Source organism: Archocentrus centrarchus, chromosome 21, assembly GCF_007364275.1.
Source record: "Archocentrus centrarchus isolate MPI-CPG fArcCen1 chromosome 21, fArcCen1, whole genome shotgun sequence".
NCBI lineage: Eukaryota > Metazoa > Chordata > Actinopteri > Cichliformes > Cichlidae > Archocentrus > Archocentrus centrarchus.
Genome location: NC_044366.1, coordinates 9,733,295 through 9,748,504, shown reverse-complemented (window position 1 = coordinate 9,748,504; position 15,210 = coordinate 9,733,295). Strand labels below are relative to the sequence as shown.

At 39.5% G+C, this 15,210-nt stretch overlaps 1 pseudogene; it reads right to left on the bottom strand.

Moving 5' to 3' along the window:
* Positions 1–13: 13 nt before the first annotated feature.
* Positions 14–3,538, bottom strand: LOC115800639 (FAST kinase domain-containing protein 3, mitochondrial-like; annotated as a pseudogene).
* Positions 3,539–15,210: the final 11,672 nt, after the last annotated feature.

Genomic DNA, 15,210 nt, shown 5'->3' with positions numbered 1-15,210 from the left:
AGCATATTGTGATTTACTTACATATCTTTAGCATTTCATTTTGAATTTGAACATCTTCAGTCTGTGAGGTAGCCTTGGACAAAAGTTGAAACCATACCATATGCCATTTAATAGTTACATGAAATAATTGTTCTTAAAATTATTCACATAAATTACAGTGTTCAATGAACAACAATAAATTAATAGCAGAATATAAAATGTCTTTTGCTATACACATTAACAATAAAGCCTGGAAATAAAGTTTAAATATAACTTTCAATCAATGATGTAGACCAAAGGTATACAATATTTTTTATAAACATTCAGTGTTACATTCTGAAAACATTTTCAGGAAGTTTTTGAGGCCTGAGATGATAAATTTTTTTTAATAAGTCAATCCTCTAATGGGACATTAACAAAGGTAGAACATTTCACCCTGCAATATTCTGAAAGTGTAATGGGATACCTCGAAGTAACAGATTACAGAATACTCCTCCTTAAAAATGCCATGAAATTTAGTGGTCGTATTTGTGATCCTCAGTCGATGACATTTCCTCTAATGCTATGAAACCAAAATGTTAACTTTGGTGACTATAGTGACTGCATATTGTATATTCCCAGGAAATTAATCTTGTTAATTTTGGACTTAGGGAAGCAATAACATTTTGGAACAGTGGTTGTCAGTGTCCCCTCACAGCAACAAGGTTTAGGGTTCAAACCTGGTTGCCCGGTGGGGCCTTTCTGTATGGAGTTTGCATGTTCTGTGCCTGCATGGGTTCTGTCTCGGTACCCCGGCTTCCTCCCACATTCTAAAGAAATGCACATGAGGTGAATGTGGCAGGAGCATGGTAACCTTACACTAATTTCCAAAAACCTGCCACTAAAAATGTTTTAAGAAAGTAAGGGACATATAGTTTGTTTAACATTATTTTATATTATATTAGTGTGGAGCCCACTGAAAAAAAGAACGCTGTTTGGTCTATTAGATCCTCTTAGTTTGGGTACACTGTGGTACTCTGTGTCTTTTCTGCTATATCCTGTGCCAGCAATTCATATTATCTTCTCAAGTTTATTCACACTTACCTCCACCACCTCAATGCCCGTTCTTTGGGGGTGTCATCTCTTAGTGACTTCCTTCCCCAGCAGGTGCTGCGTGTTGGTACAGAAACGGTTTTCACCATCCAAACAAAGCGCAATTCTATACATGCAAAAGACACGATGAGAAGCTCAATTACTCAGTTAAGAATACGGGCAAAATCCACGCTGCTCTAAACCAGACAGGATGTCACAGTTTCACTTGTTTCAAAATGTAATGAAGATTTATGACATACAGGTAGGTGTCTCGCTGCTACATTTTCTTACCCACTCTTTGCATGTTGAAACTGTAACAACCATGTCAGTTCTTACCTTTTGTAAGTGATCCCACTGAGACAGAGGCAGAACGAATCTATTCTCATCTAGGCATATCTCCACATCTTGACAAAAAAGAAAAAAATGGAAGCAAGCAACTGTTCTTGAGTACAGCAGGAACAGCAAATCATGACAAAGCAAGTGGATGTTTGGTAAGCCACACTTGTGAAATGTAGAATGTCTTAATAATATGCAGCTCAGCAAGCTAAACACAATTAATACACTACTGGCTACTCTGTAAATCTGTTCAAGTGCTAGTTATCTCATATCTAATCAGCCAATCACACAGCAGCAACTCAGTGCTTTTAGATATGTAGACATAGTCAAGACAACCTGCTGAAGTTCAAACTGAGCATCAAAATGGGGAAGAAAGGTGATTCAGGTCACTTTAAATGTGGTATGGTTGTTGGCACCAGATAGCTTGGTTTTAGTATTTAAAAAACTGATGATCTGCTGGGATTTTCCCACACAGCCATCTCTGGAGTTTACAGGGAATGGTTTGAAAAAAAAAGAAAATATCCAGTGAGCAGAAGTTCTCCAGGTGAAAACACTTTGTTGATATCAGAGGAGAAGTTTGGAGGTCTGTAGCGACTGACTGCAGAAAGTTGGTGACCTCTGCGCCTCAGCATCCGCTGTCCCTACTCTCTCATTTTAAGTGGCCTACCACTTCGTGGCTGAGTTGCTGTCATTCCCAATTGCTTCCAATTTCTTTTAATACCACTAACAGCTGACTGCGGAATATTTATTAACAAGAAAATTTCACAACTGGACTTGTTGCACAGGTGGCATCCTGTCACGGTACCACGCTGGAATTCACTGAGCTCCTGAGCGTGACCTTTCACAAATGTTTGTAGAAGCTGTCTGCATGCCTAGGTGCTTGATTTTATACACCTGTGGCCATGGAAGTGACTGGAACACCTGAATTAGATGGGTGAGTGAATACTTCTTTCTTTATAGTGTAGGTACATATTCCATGCAGTTACATGTAATATATTCTTGTACTGTAAAGTAGTTGTTTCTGTTGGCTCTTATTGTTTGACATAGTGGAGCAACTAAGAACTGTTCTGGCAAAATGCTCTCCAGTAACAGAAAGATTAGAACAGATTAGAAGATGATATTTGAATATGTGAAACCAATTCATGTTTAAGATCTTCACCTGCGGCAGGTAGTTGAGTCTCCCCACTGCAACAATTAGTCTGGCTATTCTAAGGGTGGAGTACTTCTCAGCATGGCATACAAAGTTTTCCACCACAGCCTCAAAGAGTGGTTCAGAACTGCACCTCATTTGCAGACAATACTCCATGACAGTATTGGCATGGAGCTCTGGATCGCACTTATCCAGCTGCTGTCTCTACCTGTCTCTGGTGTAACTTGAACAAGGACTGCAGAAAATCACTGACTTGACTGGCTTTCAGCCGGTGGACTAGACTTTTCATGTCTGTGTGCAAAGCAGACAGCATTTGGGTCTGCTGTTGGTTGGCAGGCTCATAAAACGGAGTCAACAGAGAGTAGACCCCGACAGCCTCACTGGGAGAGACAATATTCTTTTCTACAGCATGAACATACACAGTCCAAAACCTCTGTCACCATGGGTGACTGGCGGCCTTCCAGGGCGCACACCACCTCACCCAGGTGGCAGAGTTGTGCCACCCCAATGTCCCTGTTGGACAGCAGCTCCAGGCACTCATTCATCAGTCTGAAGACTGGAGAGCTGTGTGCTTCCAAGCCAAACTCAACACATGCTCCAAGTAAAGTGGCAAGTCCCTCTGCCCTATCACTCCTGGGGAAGTCTTCCAGCCTGGAGTAAAATTCAGCGATGACATCCTCTTCAAACAGAGACTGAATATTGACTAGCGCGGAACACAGGAACCACAACTTCGCTCATCAACTTTACTTCTGTGTTGCGCGTTGTTTGGACAAAACGCACATTATTTACGCGCGGTTGTTGCGCAATGAGAATGTTGTTGCCAAACTCCAAACGTGTGCGTTTGCCCACTGAACTGCAAAAACTTAAACCGCAATTTAAAGGAAAAGGTGATGCGTGCTGACACACCGCCCCGACAGACGCTGAGAGACAAATGAAGGATTTTTCTCTGAAAGATGCTCCTTTCTGTGTCAGAAACCGCAAGAAAAGCCACTGTCCGTACATGTTCCTACTTTTACACTCAATTAAAAACACTACACTACTGCAAAAAAAAAACGGCCACACAAAAGGAAACTAAAAGGGTTATTGTAAAATAAAAAGAATCATAAAAACCAGATCATTCTGCTGTTAAACGTGAATATATAGACATTTCATTTTCTTTGAGGTCGAAGACAACATACCCTCAGTCAGACAGCATGATCACAGATTGCTACATATTACAGAGCTCCCCTTCAGTGTTTGTTAAAGTTGTGTAAGATGCCATGTGTTTACATGTACTGCCACGCTGTGGTCATAACATATACTGCACACTGGCTGCGTACATGTATGCGCTCACCTCTCCGGTTTCATTTAAGTTTGTTTGCGGAGACGTCGGGAAGGAGGAGGATGTACAAAGAATCCTCCTTCCCGACGGAAATTCACGACACGGGGTTGGCTGTGGACCCATCTGATCTTATCACAAACTTTTATTTTATATTAATTAATCCTTAACCCTCAATTCAGTGTCTGCTATTAATTATATTGCATGTATTATAGCGTATGTTGTATGTATAATTAATTTAGGCTGCTTAAGATCATCTGAATGGATTTTTTTTCTTTAAAGTCTGAAATCCATTAGAAGGCCTTACTGAATTAGGAACACAAGAGAGGAAACCACAGGATTTCACAGAATTACCACAGAAATCCTTCACAGTCTTAAAGAAAAAGACTAATAAACCTATTTGTTTATAAGATGGTAGTGGAAGGCAAATATATATATATATATATATATATATATATATATATATATATATATATATATATATATATATATATATATATATATATATATATATATATATATCAGTGACGTGCGGTGAGGGTCGTGACTGGTGAGGCACTGACGTCATCACATCAGATTTACAAACATATAGCTTATTCACCATTTGATTGGCAACAGTTGTTTTGTTTAACATTAACATAGTCTGAAGCAAACCTTTTAGCTCCGGTGTTGGTCTTCCTTTAATTATTATCTTCTGCTTCGATTGAAAGTCCAGTTTAGAAAATTCTTTCAGTTGAGTTATGTAATCTTCCATGTTGAACATAAGGCCAAGCAACAGGAAAAACTAACTGGCCTTGCTAACTGTTTATGGTAGCTTGCCGCCGAGGAGTCGTAGTCCCTGGGATCACCAGCGCCCCCTACCATGAGGCACGAGAACTGCGTGCCTCACCTAGTGTCTCTTCGCAGCAGTTTCATGATCGCTCAACACAAGAATGCATTACACACACATACAGTTGTTAATGAAAAAAACAAAAAAAAAACTGTGCATTATATACACCAGCTAAAATAAGGAAATTTAGTTCATATAGTAAAAGTGTTAGAACATTTAATAGCCACATGCAAAGGGAAAGTAATCCGGTCTCACTGCATAGCATGCCAGCACAGTTAGTAGTCATGGGCAATGACTATACTGAGCCGCACCACGGATTGCGCAATCCGTGGTGCGGCTCGCCGGGCTGGTGCCTCACCGTTCGTCTCTTAGTATTTGACCGGCAAATGCGAAAATTCAGCGATTTTGAAAAAACTAATCTAAAAATGGTGTAGTTAAATGGAAAAGAACTTTAAAATACAAATCACTGAATGAATATAACCATTTAATTTATTTTTTAATTTTATATTTCCACGATGACAGGTGAGGCCGTGCCTCACCTGCCTCCCCTGACTGCACGTCACTGATATATATATATATATAAAAATAAGAGTCTGAATATATACAATGAACTCTGAATATATTGAATGAAAGCTGAGGTCACGGAAGCTCCTGCGCCATCTAGTGTTTTCGTTACGTAAAGCACATAATGTCGCTACAAGAAGCGGCACTATGAGTCAATCTGCAGTTCATCTTCACTGTTTCATCGTGGAAGACCAAATGCAGCGAACCTCTCAGGTCAGACAGCTCCTGCATGCAAGCTAACATTACGCAGAACATGCACAGGCACCCTCCACAACAACAGGCCCTGTCTAGATTCTGAGATGTGGATGTGGAAGGCATGTTCTGCTTATTGTTAGCTTGATACGCAGGAGCTGTCTGACCTGAGATTCACTGAATAAAACTCTTCATCAGTAGTATGATTAGGAACACTGCTGCTAGCATTATGTTGGCCAGTTCATGCATTTGCCAGGGTGTTAATTAGCTACTCATTATTTAGGATTTCTGCCACTAAATTCCCTGCAGATTGACTCATAGTGCCATTTCTTGTAGCGACATTATGTGCTTTACGTGACGAAAAAACTAGATGGCGCAAGAGCTTCCGTGACGTCAGTTTTCATTCAATATATTCATACTTTCATTCAATATATCCAAGTTTCATTCTATATATTCAGGTTTCATTCCATATATTCAGACTTTCATTCAATATATTCAGAGTTCATTGTATATATTCAGATTTTCATTCAATATATTCATACTTTAATTTTAATATATATATATATATATATATATATATATATATATATATATATATATATATATATATATATATATATATATATATATATATATATATATTGGGATTGTTTCCAGCACCCTGGCACAAAGAGCGCAAGGAGAAGTGGAGGCAGATTCAGGAAGTGAGGGCTGCAGTGGAGGAAGAAAGATCAAGCAGAGTCACTGGCTTAAGGCAGTGAGAGACATGGATGTGGTGGGAGCAAACCATGGACCAGAAAGTCCTCTGGCAGGCTGAGCCACACCGCATTACCTTCCTGATTTGGGCAGTGCATGATGTCCTGCCTAGCCTGGTAAACCTCTTCACCTGCAGCAAGGTGCACACTCAGCCTAAAGGTCACTGGAGCACATCCTGAGCTCCTGCCCAACCTGGCACCATAAACAGGTGCTGAGACCCATTGCAGAAGACATCAGCAAGGGGATCAGTAGCTGCAGCCAGGTGCACAACACAACATGGGTGATTACATTTGTCAAGGCAGGACAGCAGCCAGGGGCTGGACACAAGAGGGTTGCAGGAAGAATCCTGGCAACAGCCCAAAGACTGGCAGCTGTCAGTGGACCTGAAGAAGCATTGAAGTAGGCTGCAGAGGATTTGTGGGCCACTCACTCCACAGAGAACTCAATGAGCTCAACATAAAAGATAAAAACATGAAAACCTCTGTAGGTCTACAATGCTTAAAGTAAAAAATAAAACAAAACCAACCAAAAAACAAAACAAACAAACAAACAAAAACCCCAAAACAAAATAAAACTTTACAAAGAACTAAAATCCAAATTCACACACACACACACACACACACACACACACACACACACACACACACACACACACACACACACACACACACACACACACACACACACACACACACACACACACAGTTATAACTGACCTCAGGTCAGCAAGAACCTTCTTCCAGAGAATGGAACCAGAGTAACTGAAAGCACCCTCAGTACACTCAGATTGAATTCTGGGAGCAGTTAACCTGAGACCTGAGAGGTCTGATTGAGTTATAGACACTGAACAGAGATGTAGAGAGTCAGTCAGTGATGTACTGGAGGGCCAGATCATTGAGAGCTTTATGAACTAATAGAAGACATTGAAAAGTAATTCTGTATTAAGCTGGAAGCCAATGAAGTGACTTCAGTACTGGGGTAGTATGTTCAAATTTCCCTGTAGGTCTCTGGACTCTGGCTGCATTCTGAATGAGTTGAAGTCATCCTACTAATGATTTGGATAATCCTCCAATTAGACCATTACTGTAGTCTGCCCTGCCTGCTTCATATGAATGCACGGACCAGATTCTCAGAGTCAGTTTGAGATAGTATCATCAAATGAAATGTCTCCCTCCTGCGTATTTTATACAGTTGTGTTTCTATATGCTGCTACAGAGATATAAAATGTGTAACCTGCTAATGCTGTCATGATGTCATTCAGTGTGTGTCTTAATCTCTCGTTTCCCTCGGTTTCCTTGGTCCCTGGTTTTTATTTGCCTTGTTAAGCCTCACCCAGTTTGTGAGTAGTCCAGCAATAAAGCTCCTGTCTCCAAAGTCTGTGATTGGGTCCTCATCCTGCCTGCTGCACTTCGGCACTTTGACAGATGCAGAGCTACATAAACAGTGAAAGTTGTCAGATGATTGATGTAAATAAGCCTCTTAATTTTTTTATGTTACATCTTGAGAAAAGACTCCTATTAGTCTCCCCCCCTGAGATTTACTGGCCAAGCTACAATAAATAAATAAGACAAAACACACAACTGATTATAACTAAAATGTTTGATAATTTAGCAATTATTAGGCTCAAAGTCTCATATATTTTTGAATGTGATAGCCTATGCTTAGCTGTATTTATTTTATGCTTAAAGTGAGACAGAAAAGACAGAATTAACACAGCTGCTGCCACTAACTTCCAGATCATCTTCCTGCCGCTCCTGTAGGCATGCATCTCAGCAGCTCCTGTATCAGTTTCCACAAGATGGCACCATACACAAAGAAACTGACCTGCCTCAAAGTCTCTCTGGACAAAAGTATAGCTGAGTTAAATTTTATCCACATATAACAAACTGTAAAGAGTTTCTACTCCGTGATACAGCAGGATTTGTTGTCAGATATGTACTGCATCTAAAATTGGAACATGTTCAATTGAGAATCACTGCATTTTTTTAAATTGTACTAATACTTGCAGATGTACTGATATTGTTTTTGTGACATCTGATAATTGGGGTTTGAGAAGTTCATTATGAAGATGCACTTCTTATGAAAACAAATTTTAAAAAAACAAACGTGTTTCTGTTTGTGACTGGTTTATAAAGGCTAAACCAAAAATCACCGGTACCCCCTATCTCCGTGTGTGTGTGTGTGTGTGTGTGTGTGTGTGTGTGTGTGTGTGTGTGTGTGTGTGTGTAAAACCCATCTGGCCAGTCCCCTCTATCTCTTTGCAAACAAGCGGCAATACCACAAACCCTCTGGACACAAGTTGGACAAAGAAGAAAGAGCCCGAAGACCCAGAGCTTTCAAATGGTGAGCAGGGCAGAGACGATAAGATCTGTTATAATAAAGTTACTGTTCTGCCAGTAATGCTGATGAATCACACTGAACAGTCACTGAGACTGTGTCTTTCTGTGTGGGTTGTGTTTTGTGAAAAAAAGTGAAAGACTGAGTTCACATTCTTAAAGTTTTTATTTCTTGCGAAAAACTTGATGAGCACGTTTTTCATCTGTGGATAGTCTTCGCAGCAGCAGGAAAATATCTCGAGGAGGGGATGCTATTGGTCCAACTCATTTTATCATATAAACCACAATCTTACTAGTAATGACTACATGTTTAGGCTTGGGGAAATTAAAAACAATCACATCAATAAAAAAAAAATCAAAGACAGAAACGTCTTTGTGTTTGAGAGTGAAACAAAAATCTGGAAACTTCTAAAACACTGTTTACACAGAGGGACCACATGCCACCACACATTCATCTAATCCCTCCATGTACCCGCAAATGCACATTGTATGAGAATAGAATCGGCCAATGTGTTGACCAAATCTAATCTAATAATCAAAAGTTCAGCGACGATGTTATCATTACTCACAAATGGATGTGACGCATTTGGAGATACTCTCTCCAAGTCTTGCCTGAGTTTTGCTGTTATTGGATTAAAAGTGACACAGTCCAAATGGTTAAAGTTTTGTAGTTCTATCGATCTATAATCAGCTGTATGAAACTTTATATAATAGACTCTGAGGCCCCATTTGTGGGACTTAAAGGACTATTAGATCTAAAGGGTAGTGTTTAACACATTTTTTAGACCACCTGTCATAAAAACAAGAAACACAAATATTTTAGAAATCTGTCAAAAATGTGTTTAAACTCTTTAATCTTAATTTAAATTATACACAACATAAAATATTTTGGTTATTACCAATACTGTTAATTTAGGGCAGCTGTGATGTGAACTTTACATTGGGTGGTGGTCTAATACATTTGTTAAGCACTGTATGAGTAAAACTTTTTCCAGATAGTATTGTTCTGTTTCCAACAACTCTGCTTCTGTTTAAACTATCTTAATGTGTGTGTGAAGGCTGATGGCGTAATCTCTAAAAACAATGACAACAGCCCAGATAAAGTTGTGCTTGATAGTTTGTTCACTTCTGCAAATTAAAGGGAAAATTACAATGCACGTCTGATGAACAACATGAACCACAGACATAGAAAGCTTGTTGAACATTGGTTCGTTCAACCATGAATATAACATCACTGCTGAGCCGAAACATGGTCGCTACAGCTGAGAGCAGCTACGTGATCCAGGTAACAGTTCTCTGCAGGTTCCGAACAACATGTGACCCTTGTCACACTGTCAATGAAATTGTGAATTAAAGCTACTTAAAGGGTAAACGGTAAATTTACAGAAAATTGAAAGTGAGGGTAGGCCTACCAAAACAAAATATAGCCTTGTTAAACTTTAAAAGTTAAAGTAACCACTATGACGTACTCAGTTCTAAAAATATTATACTCTGCAGTTTAATTGACACATGGGAGGAGGAGGCATCAGGAGGAAAACTGGGTCATCTACTAATCGGAAGGTCAGCGGTTCAATGCCCGTCTCCACCAAAGTGTTCTTGGGCAAACTAGTGAATACTGAATCCTTGATTGGAGTGTTTCTGATAGAATATGCTTAAAGACATAGAATAAAACAGTGAAAAGTCATCCGCAAGTACGAGTCCATTTACATGTACCTAAGAAAACCTGCACTATTTATATGTGAGTTTACATATATCTGCATTTACACTGCTAAACAGAAATGGTCCCCTTCACTGTCTTTTCTGACGTGTTGACATGAGTGATTATAATTTTCTTGGCTGATTTACAGTTTTTTCCAATTGTAACCTGCTGATACTGATTTTTGCCAGTTGAAATTTTCTTTCTAATAACTATAACTGACAGCATATACAAACAAAAATAAACGTTTCTTCAATGCAATCTATTATTTTCATAATAATTTATTTATTTTATTACATTTTGTCTGCACTGCTGACAGCACAAATATTTTAGAAGCTTCTTTCTGCCACTAAAAAAAACAACTTTTCTTTTAGTGGCAAAAACAAGCTTCCACAGGGCTGTGTACATGTTGTGTATGCATGAAAAATGGTGCCAACTCATAATCAGACTAATGTGTGGCTGACTTGGCGATCACCAGTCAGGGCTGAGCACACTGGAAATCAGCTGATTCTGGTCCATTGTTGCATCTCTGGATACCACATTTCCTCATGCATTACTAACATTTGTGAACATTGCTGTTTACATATAAGTGTGTGCATCATAATAACAAAGTGGCAGTTAAAATTCACTAGAACCACAAATCTAACTCCTTATTATCAACTCTCTGCAGATTTATAGATTATTCATCGAGATAGCTGCTTAATCCAAGTGTCTGCAAACGCCATCCATTTTCTTCCATTTATCCAATTCAGGATCACAGGGGGGCTGGGGCCTATCCCAGCTGTCATAGGGCACGAGGCAGGACAGATTGCCAGTCTGTCCCTGGACTAACCCAGAGACGCACACACCTATGGGCAATTTAGATTTGCCAATTAACCTAACCCCACTAACTGCATGTCTTTGGACTGTGGGAGGAAGCTGGAGTACCCATGCAGACACAGGGCAAATATACAAAGTCCCCACAGAAAGGCCCCAGCCAGATGGTGGATTTGAACCCAGGACATTTTTGCTGTGAGGCAATAGTGCTAACCACCACACCACTCTTGTGCCCTGTCTGCAAACTGTTATGATCTAAATAATGTGTCAAATTATGATAGAGTCACAGAGCTGACACTTGGCAAACACCAAATTATATAGCTTTTATTGACTGATTGTAGCCTGGGTTTACTTTCTTTACTTGCTCTAACAAGACCATTTTGCATAACTTCAGTTCTTTCTGCTCCTGGACATGTAAAATCATGTGGCAGCAGGAGGTATCAATATTTTATACTACAATCTTTTTCACACTTTCAGTGTGTGTGTGTGTGTGTGTGTGTGTGTGTGTGTGTGTGTGTGTGTGTGTGTGTGTGTGTGTGTGTTTGTGTGTGTGCCAGTTATGAAGGAATTTCATGAACATGCCTTTCTCCTGGGGATTCCAGGGATGACTGTGGTTTGTTTTAAAAAGGTTAGGACCATCATGTGTTTCTTATTTAGATCTATTTCTAGTTGTCAAATAAAAAAATTGGTCTCTGTGGGATTTCAAATCATTTTTTTTGGTCATAATCACCCGGGAATGTTTTCTGGGGGGCTATCAGTATGGGCAAGGCATTTTTCTATGGAAAACAAAAGAGTACATGTGTGGCACAGAGAAGGGAAAAAAAGCGAAGGAAAAAAAAGGGTGAAAGAGAATTACATCCAGAGATAGGTGGTGCATTCTGGCAGACAGTAGGAATCTATTTCACGCCCAAATGAAAGCAGTGTCAGAGGGGGAATGTGTGTGTAGCATGTGTATGATAGGTGTGGCAGGGCAGGGGTTAGGTCTGTTAGCTTTTCCTAGGTGGAGAAGGGTGGAAGGGAACGCTTCATAATCGAGACCAATGTTCTTTTACTTCAATTAATGACAGACCACGGAGGAAAATACAAGTTACTGCAGCCAATTTTCTATTTAGCATTTTTCCTGTACTGATAATCCTTGTATGACACAGTACACAATGCAGTACAGCAATCCTGTCCTATACTGACAGACATCTAAAAGTCAGTGCAAGCTTGACCCCATGAGATGTTCCAGCACAGCGATGCTTTGAGCTGTAGCCTAGCATTCAAACATTCTCACAATGACAGTGCTGCAGTGATGCTTGTGATGTTTAGTGAGTACAATGTTCACTATGTCAAAACAATTAGCATGATAATACTTGCTCAGTAAAGTAATGTGGAAATATCCATACACCCAATCCATAGATTTACTGAAATTTTTGAAAGTTGTGGATTGAACTTGACATTGCATTCCCAGGAGCTGTACCACTATCATGGCAAAAATGATTGCAACTGTTATTTGGTCCCAAATGTAATTTTGAAACTAACAGTAAATTTAAATGAATCAGAGCAGTCAATCCAGCTGCAAACGATATGCCCATATTCCTGTAAATCCCTCTTTAGTTAAAGCAAATGTGTTTGGTTATTATGTGTATATCAGTAAGTGTAAAATGTTCTGTAACCACTGATGAACAGGCTGCTCTCTCTCTTTACTAGAACACTTGTGAAAAAAGACATTTTAAATCTCAAGGGTCTAACACCTGTTTGTTTTGTTTTTTTTTAAAAAGGGTTAAATAAAAAAAAAAGAAATTTATTGTTGAACGTTGAATGTGTGGGAGTTTAGGGATGACAGCGGAAGCATGGGAACACCGAAAAAGGTTTGACACATGCTATGCTGTTAGATCAAACTTTCATCGCGTCACCAGTAAACCCCTGTTTCAAATCTGCCATTCTATTGTTCCCCAACAACAAAATATCTTGTACAACTCATGTTATAAGTTTAATGTAATAACTAAAAAATGCACTGTTGGCAGCTTTTAGTGAAGCTCCTGTATCTATCAGGGCGTTTTCCATTGTAACACTGATCTAAGTCCCCACAGATGTATAATGCATGCTGGAAGGACATGTCACATATCTCCATACTGAGCTATGTGATTAAGATGAAACAGGGAGTGAACAACTGAGATGATGCCAGCCCGAGGAAAGTGGAAAAGGAGATGGAATACACTAAAACTAAAGAGCAGCATTTACTCTTTTGGTGAGCATCTGTTTAAGTGCCTTTGTGCAGAACACTTGTTGCAAAACTAACAAGCAGAGAGAGAGAGACAGTACATCAATAGCCTAGTAACCAGAAATCCTTTGCAATTCTCTGCCTAAGCTTACATGTTACATGACTGATTTAATACTGAGCAGGCAGTCACATGGTTTCCCTCTATTTTTACTCCATTTAAGTTAAAACTTAACATTGATAATTAACCCTGAACTCATTTGTCCAACATCTGTTAAAAGAGTAATACATAACAGTGCTCAAATTAGCCATGTTTCACGTCAAATCTACATGCACATTTGTAAGCTGAAAACAGTAAGTGAAATGCAGTGCTTTAAAATATGTCTAAATATTCAGACACCGTCACTAGAAATCATTTTGAGGAGGTCACAGGACTCCGGCCAAGCCTGTAGCGGTGAAAATTTGAGCTACATACAGACAGGAATTTCAATACTACATATCATGTACAATATGATTCTACTGTATGTGGGCTGATGGCCATCTGGTTGGGGGCTGTGCAGTGTCTCCTCCCAGCAGGCAACTAAAGCTGAGCCAAGACCCCAGGCTCAACACCCTGCCGGACTTTGAAATCAGATCTTTATTGTCCATAAAGCCTCAGCCAAGTATGAAGACTCAGCACTCCCTAACAAAACACACTTATCCAGCAAAGAGACGGGCAAGATGAGAGAGAAAGTGGGGCAGAAAGAGTGTGTAAGGTGGGTGAGATAACACCCAGTATAAAGCACAGTTCAATTGGCATGCTTCTGCTCACAACTATGGTGCAGTTATTTATAGGTCATTGAGAGATAACTCAATTTTCATAACTTTCTAATTTTGTTGTGGTTGGTTCCAGCAGGCATATCAATGCAGCACTCTCCATGTAGCACAGCTTTGCCTGTAAAACATCCCACTACGTTCTGTTTCTGCCACTGGAGGCCAATTATCTGCTTTAGCGTGACTCTGTGTTATGTGAGATGTGCAACTGAGAGAAAAGCAGGCAATGGAGATAGAAGCAAAGAGAGAGAAAGTGTTACAGCTCAACTAATGATGTAAGTTTGAAGTAAACAAAAGTTTATGTAATCCATATATGGGGCAGGGATTTGTTAAATACACTGTTACTTCATCAGCAGAGACGTTTCAGTTAAAATAGCAATGAAAAAAAAAATGTTTTTGCTATCGTTACATGCATTCAACTCTTTAAAATGTATGTAACTAACAAGATAAAACAATTAAAGACACATATGTATCACTTCTTAGGAGTGTTTGGTACAAACTGCTGTCTGTACCATTTCAGCTGCACCACTAAATCACTGAAGAATATTTAAGTGTCTGCCTTTTGCCTCAAAATGCTTTCATCGACAGCAACCATGATTTGACCTAAGCTAACTAAACCCAGGTTGCACTGATCGTGTGAATAATTTTTTGCATCAACATGACCCAATCAGACTATAAAACAGCAGAGGGCAATCACCAACTTGGAAGCCATAAGCATGAAAATCTTCACCATCACTAAGTTGCATCTGACATGATTTGAATGTATCTGGTGCAATCTCTTTGGAATGAAGCGTTCTACAACCAAAGTTATTGGGAGGAAGGTCTACTACTGAAGAAACCCAGGAGAAATTTCTGACTGACTGGATTTTGGGCATCTCTCTCTCTCTCTCTCTGTCTTTTTACCTCACCCAGACAGGTGGAGGGAGGTTGCTGTCTGTTTGTCTGATAGCAGGATAACTTGGACAATTCTGAATTGATTTCACTAAAAATTTCTGGAGTTGTTGGGGGTGGAACAGGGAACAATTGATTACATTTTGATGGTGATCCAGATCACAATCTGGATGCAGGAATTTTCAAAAGGATTCTTTACCATTGGGAGATAGGGACAATATTTGCATATTTGCATCTAACCTTAGGAGGATAAGTCAGAA